The following is a 12,803-nucleotide window of genomic DNA, read 5'->3' on the forward strand; positions in this document are numbered from 1 at the left end:
AGACTGAGGCAGTTCCATTCTAACCTATAAACTTCTGCATGTTCTGCTATAGGGATATTTTTGTTTTCTAGGCCATGAGCTCACTTGAATGTTTCATTTCTTAAGTGCATGAACAGGAGCTGAAGCAAGGGTTTTAGAAAAGAAGGAAGAACCAGACAATTGGAAAGTATATTCTCCTCCAAGGCCATGAGCCATGCAGGAGGGTCCGCATCCCTGTGCAGGGCTGCACTGATTTCAAAACACCTCCAGATGGACATCAGGGTGTCTCCTCATGCAGTGCTGCAGAATTAGGCTAAACCTAACATATTTAATATGATCTCGGACAGCTAAGCTGCTTATCACTGTGTGTCAGATAATACATTATACAGCTGAGTGGCTAATAGCTTAGACAGGAAAAGGCTGATGGGAGGGCATTTTCAGTTGCTTTGGATTATATTCCTCTCCTAGGAATGACACTGTGAACTTGGAAGGCACAGGAAAGATTCTCAGCTTCCTGTTTTTCCAGAAAACCTGCTTAAAAATATGTATAAAGTAAATACTGTCTTCTGTATGAAAAAAATTGAGCAAGCCTAAAAGTCATCATGTTTTATAAATCTTGATATGAATGGATCTTAACCAGGAATACGGAATTAATAATTTGATGTATGTATTATTACAGAAAATTGGTCAAACATTAAAAACTCTTTAGTTTGGTTCTGAAATTTCAGTTTTCAGTTTCAAAAAGGGTTTTCAGTCTACAAAAGTGCAATTGAAATATCACTGCTAATGAAAAGTTATGTGTATATAGTTGTAACGGTGTGCACAAGCCTTCAGTGATACCTGCCCAGTATGCAGCCTGAGAAGGACCAGGATTTCACGTTTGAAGCTATTGCCATAAATGAAATTAACAGAATGAACAGGCTAGCAGCATTTGCATGAAAATAAAGCAATGGGTTTATTTTCCATATTTATGGTTTATATTTCTATTTTTGGAAACTGTTTACTTACTTAAACCATTCCAGGCACTGGAATGCTGTCTCCTTCACTTTTATACTGTGACTGTGGCCAGTGCCATGGCTTTCCCATTAGTCAGCCAGCACTCTCCCCAGCCATCCCCGTGCACAGTCTGGGAGGCAGCACAGGCCAGGGTGCACTGCCAGTTTGGATACAGCTACACAATTTTGGAATCACATACTCACGGATTAATATAGTTTGGAAGAGACTTCTGGAGGTCATCAGTCGGACAATCAGCTCAAAGTAGGGGCAGCTAGATTGGGTTGCTCGCGGTTGTGTCCAGTCAGGTTTTGAGTATCGCCAAGGACAGAGACTCCGTGACCTCTCTGGGCCGCCTGCTCCAGTGCTTGACCATCCTTGTAGTGAACAACTTTTTCCTAACATCTGGTCAGAATTCCCCATGTTGCAACGTGCATCCAGCTGCCTCTTGTCCTTCCACCGGGCAAGAGTCTGGATCAATCTCCACACCCTCCCAGCAGGTAACTGTAGACAGCAGCAAGTTCTCCCTGAAGCATCTCTTCTCCAGGCTGAGGAAACCCAGCGGCCTCAGCCTCTCCTCAAACATCCTGTGCTCCAGCCCCTCACTAGCTTGGGGGTCCTCTACAGGACTTGCTCCAGGTTTTACATTTTTTTTCTTGAACTGGGGATCCCAGGGAACGTCACTAACTCATGTTCAACCTGTTGTCAACCAGGATCCCAGGGCTTTTTCTGGAGAGCTACTTCCTGGCCCACACTTGCCCAGTGTGCACTACCTTATGTGTTTACTCCATGCGTGGGGCCTGCAGGGTCTCACTGGCTGGGGCCAGCCCCACGGCGCCTGCAAAGCCAGCAGGGCTGGGCTGGGGCGGTGGTGGGGTCAGCCCAGGCTGTGCAGTTGCCAGGCGGGTCCACATCCACGGGGCTGCGTATGGATGAGCTAAGAGGTCCCACCTGCAGGTCAGTGCCCTTGGCACAAGACATGCAGCTGAAAGCATCTCCCAGTGGCAAGGGCTGGCCTTGGCTGCAACCCCTCTGTAAGAGTCGGTCTAAAGAGAACGATATTGTCTCAACATTGCTAACAGAGACCTGGAGATGGAATGTGCTCCTCATGGACACCGAGACGCCGAGACCCTGAAGGAGAACTGCACGGTACAAGGAGTACTGTGCCGCTCCCTGATACCCGGCCCTGGAAGGAACAACTATGATAAGGTCGCACAACAACTGTTGTCGTTACGACGAACCAGAACATGCGTGATAATCTTGCTCAAGAAGGCAGAGACTGACAACAATCCATGGGCCAGAGGAGGAGCAACGTGTATTGCTCGGCATAAAAGAGGACTCTTTAGCAACCGAATTTTAGGAGATCTCCGCCACCAAGGATCACGACGATCAGAAGGACCAGTGGGATGCTGCCTGGACCTGGGACCATAGGGACACCTTGGACCCGTGGTGGTAGCTATAATCCTCTTTCCTTTTTCTTTTTACTTTATCTTTTCCTTCACTTTCTGTCTTTTTACCTATCGCATGCTGCTTTACGGGCAAACAATAAAATTGTGCTGTTTAATTGAAGCATAACCCCTTGGCGTGGTCGCCTTGATTTTTGCACTTCGAGATCATAGTAAACGAACTGTCACGAGTCCAGTGAGCGGACCGTGACACCCTCCACAGCACATTTGAGAGCTGCCCCCAATTCCCAGAGCTAGCCCCAAGCCCAGCAGCCGAACCCCAGGAGTGGGAGTATATACCCAAAGCCCTAACAAACTCCATCCCCTTGTCCAGCTCAATAACAAAGACATTAAACAATACTGGGTCCAGTACCCATCCCTGAGGGATGCCTCTAGTCACCAGCAGCCAGCCAGACTTCTTACTGTTGATCACAAACTTACGAGTCTAGCCGTTTTCAGCCACCTTATTGAGCCTCTGTCTTTAAGTGTCCCACGGGGGCCAAGAAAGTTAAAGGCACGGAACTGGGCAGCCCACAGCCGTGCCACCGAGAGGCTCACAGCGCGGCTGGGTTCACTGCTGCCCATGCAGGGTCCCAGCTGTGGCACAGACCCCGAATCGCGCCCTGGGCCGGCTGTGCCTGCAGAGACCGAGGACCAAGGCCGTGCCATTCCCCCACTAGCAGGGTAAGATGGGACGCTGAGATGTTACAAAGAGTTCAGAGGACTTGTGGATGTATTTTCCACTAACAAGGCTACATCCTTGCACTGCCACGCCAACCTCCTTCACTGGTTGCCGTACGTACAAATTTTAAGGGAAGATAAACCAGATCAGACAAAAAGGTTTTCTCGTGAAGTACTGCGAAAGGAAACAGCCCGTGTGGAGAGGCAGGTAGCTCAAAGGCACAAGGAGGCATTGAAAGACTGGACAAAGCCGTCTCAGTCCCAGCACGGCTGTTAGGGGCTGGCGGGGGCCGGGGCTGGCTGGGGCCGGGGCGGGCGGGCGGGCGGCTGCTACTCCGCCGGTGCTCAAGCCCCACCTAGAGCATCGCCGCGCTACTGCGGCCGCCTCGCCGCGACCGGCCACCGCCGCGACCGGCCATCGCCGAGACCGACCACCGCCGAGACCGGCCACCGCCGCGACCGGCCACCGCCGCGACCGGCCACCGCCGCGACCGGCCACCGCCGCGCTGCGGGCGGGGGGCGGCACCACCGGCCACCGCCGTGAGGGAGGTGCAAAGGGTTAAGATATCGAAGACAAACTGGGCTGCAGGGCAGTGCTGTGCTTCTGCTGTCAGGCAACGGTCCTTCGCGGAATTTGCATTTCAGGCTTTGCATAGAAAAGGTTAGCGTTGAACCAGTATTTTCAGACAATGAGTATAATCGCTTGGGTAACTACAGGCAGCTTTAGCTAGCAAGTGTCATCAAGCAAACACAGAAATGCTGATATGGGATACTAATGAAAGAATTAACGGATTATGGATTTATTAATGTCAGTGGCACGGTTTCGCAGGAACTCAGACTGTCAAACAAATTTGATATACTGTTTTAATGAGATTAAGCATTAGACTGATAATGAAGATTGTGATTGAAATAGTCTTTTTACTAAACATATGACACTATAATCTTGCATTAAAAAATAACTCTATAAACAAAATCAGTGTAACACATACTAAATTCTAATTTTTAAAACTGGTTAACAACCAGGTCATAGAAATATACTATAGTTGAAGAGTTTTCATTCCAAGGGATTGCATATTTTGTGAGTTTAAAGAGGGATTTGTTTTGGCATGGATTTTTTCAATACATTTATCAATGTCCTTGATGAAAACGTAGCATTATTGCACGTAAAATTTGCAATATGACACACAAATTGCTATCTTTTGGAAAACAGCAAAGGCAATGGTTCTGTTATACAGGCTGACTGAGCATTTGTTGAGATTAAAAAATGTCCAGTTTTGTTAATGCAGATGTGGACCCAAATGCAAGCTCATGCACCTAAGAGCCAAAAAACATCATCACATTTCTAGATCTGGGCCTGAGACCTAAAATGCAATAGGACATGGAGAAAGAACCCTATCGGAAGAAGAGGGGTTAATCAACAGCAATTGGGTGCTGATGCCACAGTGGAAAGTCCTAATCAAAACATTGCATACATAAGAATTCAAATGATAATCTATCTTATTAGGACCAGTGTTGTCAGCCCCAGCACTCCTGGGACATAATACGCATTCTGGTATCACAGTATCAAAGAACAGCTGAGGTCGTGGGGTCTCCATCTGGAGAACGTCTGGTCCAACCCCCACCTGCTCTGGCAGGCTCAGCAAGGGTAGGTTGTCCAGGACCATGTCCAGTCAGGTTTTGAGTATTTCCAAGGACAGAAACTCCACAAAGTCCCTGAGCAAACTTGTCTTTGCTCACCTGCACAGTAAAAAGTGTTTTCTTATGCTTACATGGAATTTCCTATGTTTCAAAGTGTACCCACTGCTTCTTGTCCTGTCTCTGGGCACCACTGAGAAAAGCCTGGTTCTTCTTCCTTTACTTTCTCCATCAGGTATTTGTAGGCATTGATGGGACGCTCCTGAGCCTTCTCTTCCCCAGGCCACAGTCCCTGCTGGCTCAGCCTCTCCTGCGTCAGATGTCTCAACCCCTTCATCACTTTCATGGCCCTTCACTGGACCCACTCCAGCATGTCCATGCCTCTCTTGTACTGGGGAGCCCAGAACTGGTCCCAGGCACTCCTGACGTGCCCCAGCAGTGCTAAGACGAGGGGAAGGGTCGCCCCTGTCACCAGCTGGCAGGACCCCCGTGCCGGGTGCCACCGGCTGCCTCTGCTGCAGCGGTGCGTTGCTGGCTCGTGTTAGTGCTCATACACCACACCAGACTGCCCGAGCGCACCCTTGGGTACCTGGTGTGTCCACGCGATCGTACCTAATGATCTCCTTGGCACAGATACCCGGCTGTCCTTGTCACACAGAGGCTGGTCCAGACTGGAAATGACCTCGGAGCTAGGATCCAGTTAAAACCATGAGGTTAGCTAATTTGAGCATCCTGCTTTTGGGAACTGCTCCGCCCCGCTTTGGCACAAATACTTCATTCACCAAGTGACAGGTAGTCACAGTCAACGAGCCTTGCAGGTTGTTCTTATAGTGTAATGAGGACACAACCCACCAGCTCTGGCAGACGCTGCTGTGGTAATTTAGCATGATACAATTCCCCCTTCCCCGGCAGGGCAGCTTCAGTCACCAGCTGAAGATGAGTTTGACTAAAAATACCGGGTTTACTCTGGAGTACCTGAGATACAGCCTCTCACCTCCTGCTGTAGGCTTTGTAAGAGCAGCCATCTGCAGCAGCAGGGCCGAGCAGATAGATGGGGGCACTCACAACTTAAAACTCCCACTCCCACGTCTGTTCCCCTCAGTTTATCTGGGTAAAAGCACTTGCTGTCACTGCTAAAAATGTGCACTTTCTTGCTCGGAATTAGCTCCAACTTCTAACAGCTAAGGTTCATCACACCTGTTTATTGCTAGACTAAAAGCCATCTACCATGAGGAGCAACAGAACATGCTATCAAATGATGTCTCAAACTTTTTCTGAATTGAATCTTCTCTTGGGTGTCTCTCCCTGTAACGCTGAGTCTTATGGAACCCCCGGTGATTCTTGAAATCTGTTTGTGAAGCCTTTTTAGTTTTTCAACACCTACCTTCAAGTGTGGACACCAGAACTGCCTACCTTATTTCAGCTGACAGGCTTCATTTGTGGCCCAGGAAGATGTGATGCCACTTTCCTCTCCAAACTGGTAATTTCCTGGTAGTAGCCATGGAATAAATTGTACTAAACCCCCAACAATCAATACCTCATACTATTTTTTTAATACTTTAACAAAATGGATTTAAGTTAGAAACTGACTCACTCTGCAGTTCTAGAACTGCAGTAAACTTGTGAGCCTGAAAGGTGCAGGTCAGAAAGAAAGGATCAGAATCTGCTCTGTGTACACATGAAACCTGCTGCCTCAGATCCAATCCTTTCTCGAGGAAGCATGTCCCACCACTTCCCCCTCCCATTCTCCTGTGGCTGGCCCACCACATTCCAGACAGTGCATCCAGCAGGGAGGCAGCCCTACCAGAAGGTTCCCTGCGTGGTGACCAGAAAGAGACAAAGCAGAGAGTAAAGCCTACGTCACCCCCTTTGTCCGGATGGGCGTCTCTCCCTTTTTACTGATGTGGGTTGCCCAGGGGACTGGCCCCTCGAGGCTAACATTAGCCTTTGTAAACGTCCCTCAGGCAGTCCTTCAACCTGTCTGAGCAGGCCCAGGATTTTTCTTCAACTATCTGAAATATCCCTCCCCTGTTTGCTCACCTGCAGTCCAGGGCTAGGTCAGTCACTGTCCCCGCTTTTCTGCCCACTACACAGTGACAGATCTCATTATTTACCAGGTCTTAGGAGAGAATTGACAGTTTCAGTTACAAAAACAGAAAGAGAAAAAATATCTAGAAAACAGTCTTCATCAATCAAAGTATCTTTGATGCACAGTATGGAGGCACAACATGAGTAATAGAATATTCTAGCTTTTTTTATTGCCAAAAAGAAGTTGAATTACTGCAAATCCTGAGAAGATGAAAAGGATGTTGGTTTGTTATTCAATTCCAATAAAGAGAATTCCAGTATGCTGATGCATACACAGCAAGAGTTTATACACTTCAAGCTGTAAAGGCTCAGACTTAACCTAAATAGGATTTTAACAAATTAAGGTAATTAAGTTGAGAATGGTGTCTCCAAGGTGCTGTCCTAATGAGTGGTGCCCAAAGTTCCCAAGGCGTATGTTCTGCTCAGCGGCATCTCATCCTTCGCAGCGACGGGCAGCTCGGGACATATCTCACAGGTAACTTCAGCCTGCCTATGCTCCCTTGACAAGCTTGACTTGGGAGGTGCACCCAGACATCTGAGGACACAGGTTTCAACTCCCTCCTCTAACCAAGTGGGCACAAATCCCTACCTGCTACTTGCCCAAAGTTGGTGATACATACGACTGTGAGCTGAGATGTTGGCACTTCCCCCCCACCCCCCCCCCACCCCCCGGAAGCACTCCATTTTGCACTAAAAAAAAGTAAAATTAATTTGATGACACAATCAGGTGCCTGGAAGTGGTGTGAGTTGCCTAGATGTCTTTCTGAGTCTAACACTAATAATTAAGATGTGTTTATATTTTGAATGAAAAATTTTTTTAAAGGGAAGATTTTTCTTCATCCCTATGTGACGCTGCTGTAACTGGGACAATAAAAATGTTTTCAAAACAGTCGCATTCAACACTGAAGCCAAATTTATTTTGATATAACTTCCATTCTCTTTACTGGTTTCAAAGATAAATTTGACCTTATTTCTTGACAACATAATTTATATCACTAACCTCTACAAAGACAGAACTAAATTCCTTTGCTATCCTAGCAATAGAAATTAATTTTAAAGCCGAAAGAGGTGGATGTTCAGAAGTAACACGTTGTTTTTGATTAAAGAATATGACAAAATTATTTGGTCATCGCTTTTTTTTTTTTTGTGTCAAAGACTAATACACATATTGTGAATATGAGATTGTAGGTTATGCAAAAGCAGCAGAAACAAGTCCACAAATATGATGCTTGTCCATCAAAAAGTGTTTTTCTGGAAAAATGTTACTAAAACCTTCCAAGAACAAATGTAGTATTCAACATAAAACTGCCAGATCCTGAACAATCTGTGTGAAATTTTCCTCCCAGTAGCACATCTTTTCTGGAGAAAGATGTCCTTAACTGAAATATAAACTGAAAAACTCCTTCAAATAATAATTTTTTCTAATCTAACATTAAACACTTGTTTCCTCAGCATCTTCTCCAACTTCCCAGGCTTTACTGGGCTTTTTTGTTATTTAAATTGCTTATAAAATAACTTGTTGCTAGCCCATAAGCAATCATTACCTTGTTTTAATTAGGAACCTTGTTAAAACACACCTATATCCACAACACAAGCCGTTAATGCTTTATATCGTCGTAACACAGCACCTTATTTTATTATGTGGAAGTGTTAATTCATCACATTGTGAATTATATTCCTGTGATTCACCAGCAATCACTTCTGTTATTCATCTAGTGTTTCTCCACAAGGCAGCTGAGAGCTCAAAATCCCAGCAGGTATACTAACACAAAGAATTCTGACAAATTTGTAAAATCTCTGAAATCAACTAGTGGTGTAAAGTATACATAAATGTTTCTTTCATTACACTATATTTTTCCTTTTAATATTTCAGTATTTCACAGCCTTGGAAAATGGCATTGTTAAAAACCATTCCCCATGAACAGTGCCCAAGGTGCTTCTTTTATACATCTTCAGGTTCAGCTGAGTTCACGGAAGCCCATTCTCCATTGCCTGTCAGGGACACAAAAGGGGTGTCAGTAACCCCGTAGCGGCTCCAATGCCACCACAGTCAGAGAATGTTCAAGAAAATCCCCTTGAGGGGGTTGCAGCTAGTCATAGTATGAGAAGTGACACCAACAGACATTCTTTCAAAGAATTATAACACTAAATTGTAAAAGGTGAGTGGTCACTTTTCAGCAGATGACTCAGAAGCACTTGAGAAAAGGAACAGTGAAAAGATTTCAAGTCACTCCAGAATCTAGGGCATGGCAGACAAGCTTTGAACACGATCTTGATCTTCTCATGTCTCAAGGTACGTGAGCATGCTGTAAGAAAAGCAGCCGGCCTCCAACAGAACCACAGCTTATTTTCACAAATGCATTAAAAAGTACAAGGAGACCATGAATATTTACAGCATTAAAACATACTGACATTTAATTTTATTTGCATTGGAATTTAAAATATGTTGATGGTATGATTGCAGGTAATTTAGAGTAAAGGGATGTATGCGCTCATACACAACGTTATCTCGTATGCAGTCGAATATTCCAACACATGTTAAGGAAAAAAACTTCAGCTGGACCCTAGTGACATCCATGCTCATGCTCTAATACAGAGATCTTAGTTACATCGTAGGTTACCTTTGTAACAGTGGAGAGAGGGAACAAGTATCTACCTTGCTACTGGAAACAGCAGCCTGAACTGGCACCCTTGGCCACCCAGATCTGTGGAACTGCTTTGAGCCAAAATCTCTGTATCCTGGATTTTGACCAAGGCTTTTCTGCAAGTGCAGATGCTCTGGTGTATACGCAGAGACATGTGTATAAATACTCGTGCTTCTGTTTCAATGTGCAATAGCCTCTTCTGAGGGAAAGCATCAGAAAATGTGAAGGCTGAAGGAACCAAAAAGGACCTTCTTTGTTATTTTTTTATATTTCATACTTAACCTGATGTTTTTCACCAACCTTTGATTTTTTGCAGAAATTGAGCATCTAAGTCTGAATCTCACCGTGAAGTTTCACATCGTGCCGTACTCCTGGTTAAAGCAAGGAACGTGTTGCTTTGACTCCCTCATTTGTATCACCATGTGATCTTTAAGTCCCCACTTCTTGAAGAAATTATGGTATTGAATGTAATACTATGAAGATTTTCCCTTTCCAAATGTGAACGCCATCTTTTTTATGGCAATTCAGGGAAACTGTTTTATCCATCACATTAGATACAGTCATTGTAATAGTTCGCGCCCTGTATGCCACAACATTGCTACGGTGCAGTGGAAATCAATAGCATTTTTTCCATGCATCAGGGATTTCCCATCGATATTTATGTGTACAATTAAACGAGCATGGGTTCCCACTCATCTGAATAAGCCTGGGGGCTTTATCCCTGTTGATACCTCTGGGAATATCAAACTGCATGACACCATGACCTGATTTAGTTTTTGAAGGTTTCCACCCTCAATTCTGAAGCAGCCCTCCCCTCTGAGGCTAGGGCTATTCCTTTCACGCCTTCTACTTCTCCCTCCAGCTCTTGAATGAAATGCTCTGTTTGAACAGCCTTCCCACCCAAGCAAGCAGTTAAGACATCAGATTTGCTTTACACAGAGAAGAAAACTGCAGAACATAAATTTCTTGCTCAGGTGATTCATGTATTTGTCCTGTCCAAAGGAATCTGAACCACCACACCATTTATCTGCGCTGTATCAACTGTTACATACAGGACAATATCTTAAATACATTATTTGTAGGTTTCAGATTAACAAACTTCCATTGATTAATCCCTATGCTGATATTGCACAGTATCTGAATTTACTTAGTTCAGCAGCTGATTCAATATGTTATCATTATTCTGGATAGAGCAGTTAATGGAGAAGTCTGATGAGGTATCATTTGCTCTGAACAAGAGGCCTGTATTCAGAGTAATTCAAAACCTGTATTCAATACCTGTATTAAATATACATACTGCCTAAATTAAATATGTGTATTACCTATATTCAGTAACTAACAATTAGTTAGCTGCTAACCAAGCCCCAAATGGTTAGTCATGACAAATAGTCTATAAATTACCAGCACAAAAAAAGTCTCTTCCACATTTTTTAATGCTTTCTCTTGTTGTTGTTTTTCTTAATTGCTTTTTCTGCTCATAATTTTCCTGGCTACAGTGGGCATGAAGATGGATTACGAATCCCCTTCATCCTATTTACAGCAGCAAAAGCATTTCAGATTCTGGTTTGGCCTGCTGCCAGATACAAGCAATACATTTCCTCCAGTTGCAAGCAATAAAATTATTCCGTCTTTGTCATTCTGCATTTCCCTGGATCTTTTTGAAGGACATCAATGATTCTCTGCCAGCATTGCTGTGATGGATGATATGCTTTAGCTGTTTAGCACAAGGATGAGCTATACCAAGCCACAGGAGAATTAATTTAAAAAATGATCCACGAGTTTTTATTGTTTTTTTAAACCAATTCCATAACAGTAATGCAAATATAGCAAAACTATTAAGTGCAATTAAGGAGACAATCAAAACTGGGAAATTCACAAACTGGTTGTTGGGTTTTTTGTATGCTTCATGCCTATTTTCTGGGATTTTAGGATCAAAAAATTAAAAGCTCCTTTCAGCTTGGGAGACTCCGTGTCAGGTCTATGTCTCCCAGATGCTTTTGTGCTTTTGAAAAACCTGTTACCATCTAAAACTCTTCTTTTACAGGAGTTTATGCTGGATGTGTTTATGATTGCATTAAATTTTCAAGAAATTTAGCTAAGCATATTCAGAGTTCATATTCAGTGCACAATGAATAAATCAGTTTTGAGCATCTCTCAATTCTTTCAGAATCACTAATTTTTTTTTATTTTTCCATTGAAATGGATACCCGTTTTCCTCCTAAAATTTATATTCTGGGGGATGACAATCTTTTAATTTCAAGTGCATCAAAACTGTATTTTCCTCACATATTTCCTTACATTTTATCATGAAGAACGTGAGGGGCTTTTATCTGAAAACATTACCTTGGTTAACAAAACTGGTAGCTTGTCCCGTTTTCTCCAGTTTTTTAATTTTCACTTCAGAGTCACTGAGCGTTAATTTTGAACATTTGGAACTGTGGAGAGATGGTTCTGTCAAATGCCAATGTGTCTCCCTCTCAAGAATGGCCCATTTATGCCTTCCCACACTGGCGTATAACTTTTGTATAAAACGTCTTGCTTTATCCTACTTTGCCCAGATTCTTATGTCATTTTCATCACTGTGCTATCATAACATATTCAATCAGTAAGTTAAGTGAAGCAAGCCAGATCTGCTATTTTTTTTACCCTTTATCTCTACAGAAAGAAGTTTGGTTCACTACATTTGAAGGTTAGCATTAGTTAAAAGGAAAAAAAAAAACCCAACACAGTAACTTGGGAGTAATAAAAGCCGAGGTTTAGAAACCCTCTTACTCTGTGGAATAAAACACTACAGCCCTGTTAAATTGGGCCTCCCTTTGAATTCAAGCTTATTTGCTAGCTTTAGGCAGTACTTTTACCCTCTTGTCAGTAAAATCCATTTTGCTTTACGTTCTGAGGTATTTTATACTACTACTATTCCTCTTCTTTCCTCCTGGTTTAAAGTTTTTCTTTCAAATTACATCAGAGTGCACATGCAGCTCTCTGTATATATGCATAAAACCTGTCATATATTGGCTAGTCACCTAGCTTCCCACCTTACTTACACCTAAGACTACTTTTCCCCCCGCTTTTGCTCTCATCTCTGATCAGTCGTTACTCCCAGATGTTGCTCTGACCCAAAGCCTCATTTTCAAACCCTAAGTGTCAGTGAGTGCCCGAGCCCACCCAGGGTCTCCCTCGCTCCCACTCCTCGGAGGGGTTATGAGGGGGGTGGCTCACTGCCGATGCCGGGCGCTGGCACACGTGCGGGCCGCGCCCCCACCCGCCCTCCCGGGCTCCGCTCCCAGGCCGCACCTAACGCCTCCCTCGATTACACACACAGAGCTCCCTACAAAAC

The sequence above is a fragment of the Falco cherrug genome, chromosome 6 (genome assembly GCF_023634085.1).
Source record: "Falco cherrug isolate bFalChe1 chromosome 6, bFalChe1.pri, whole genome shotgun sequence".
NCBI classification, from domain to species: domain Eukaryota; kingdom Metazoa; phylum Chordata; class Aves; order Falconiformes; family Falconidae; genus Falco; species Falco cherrug.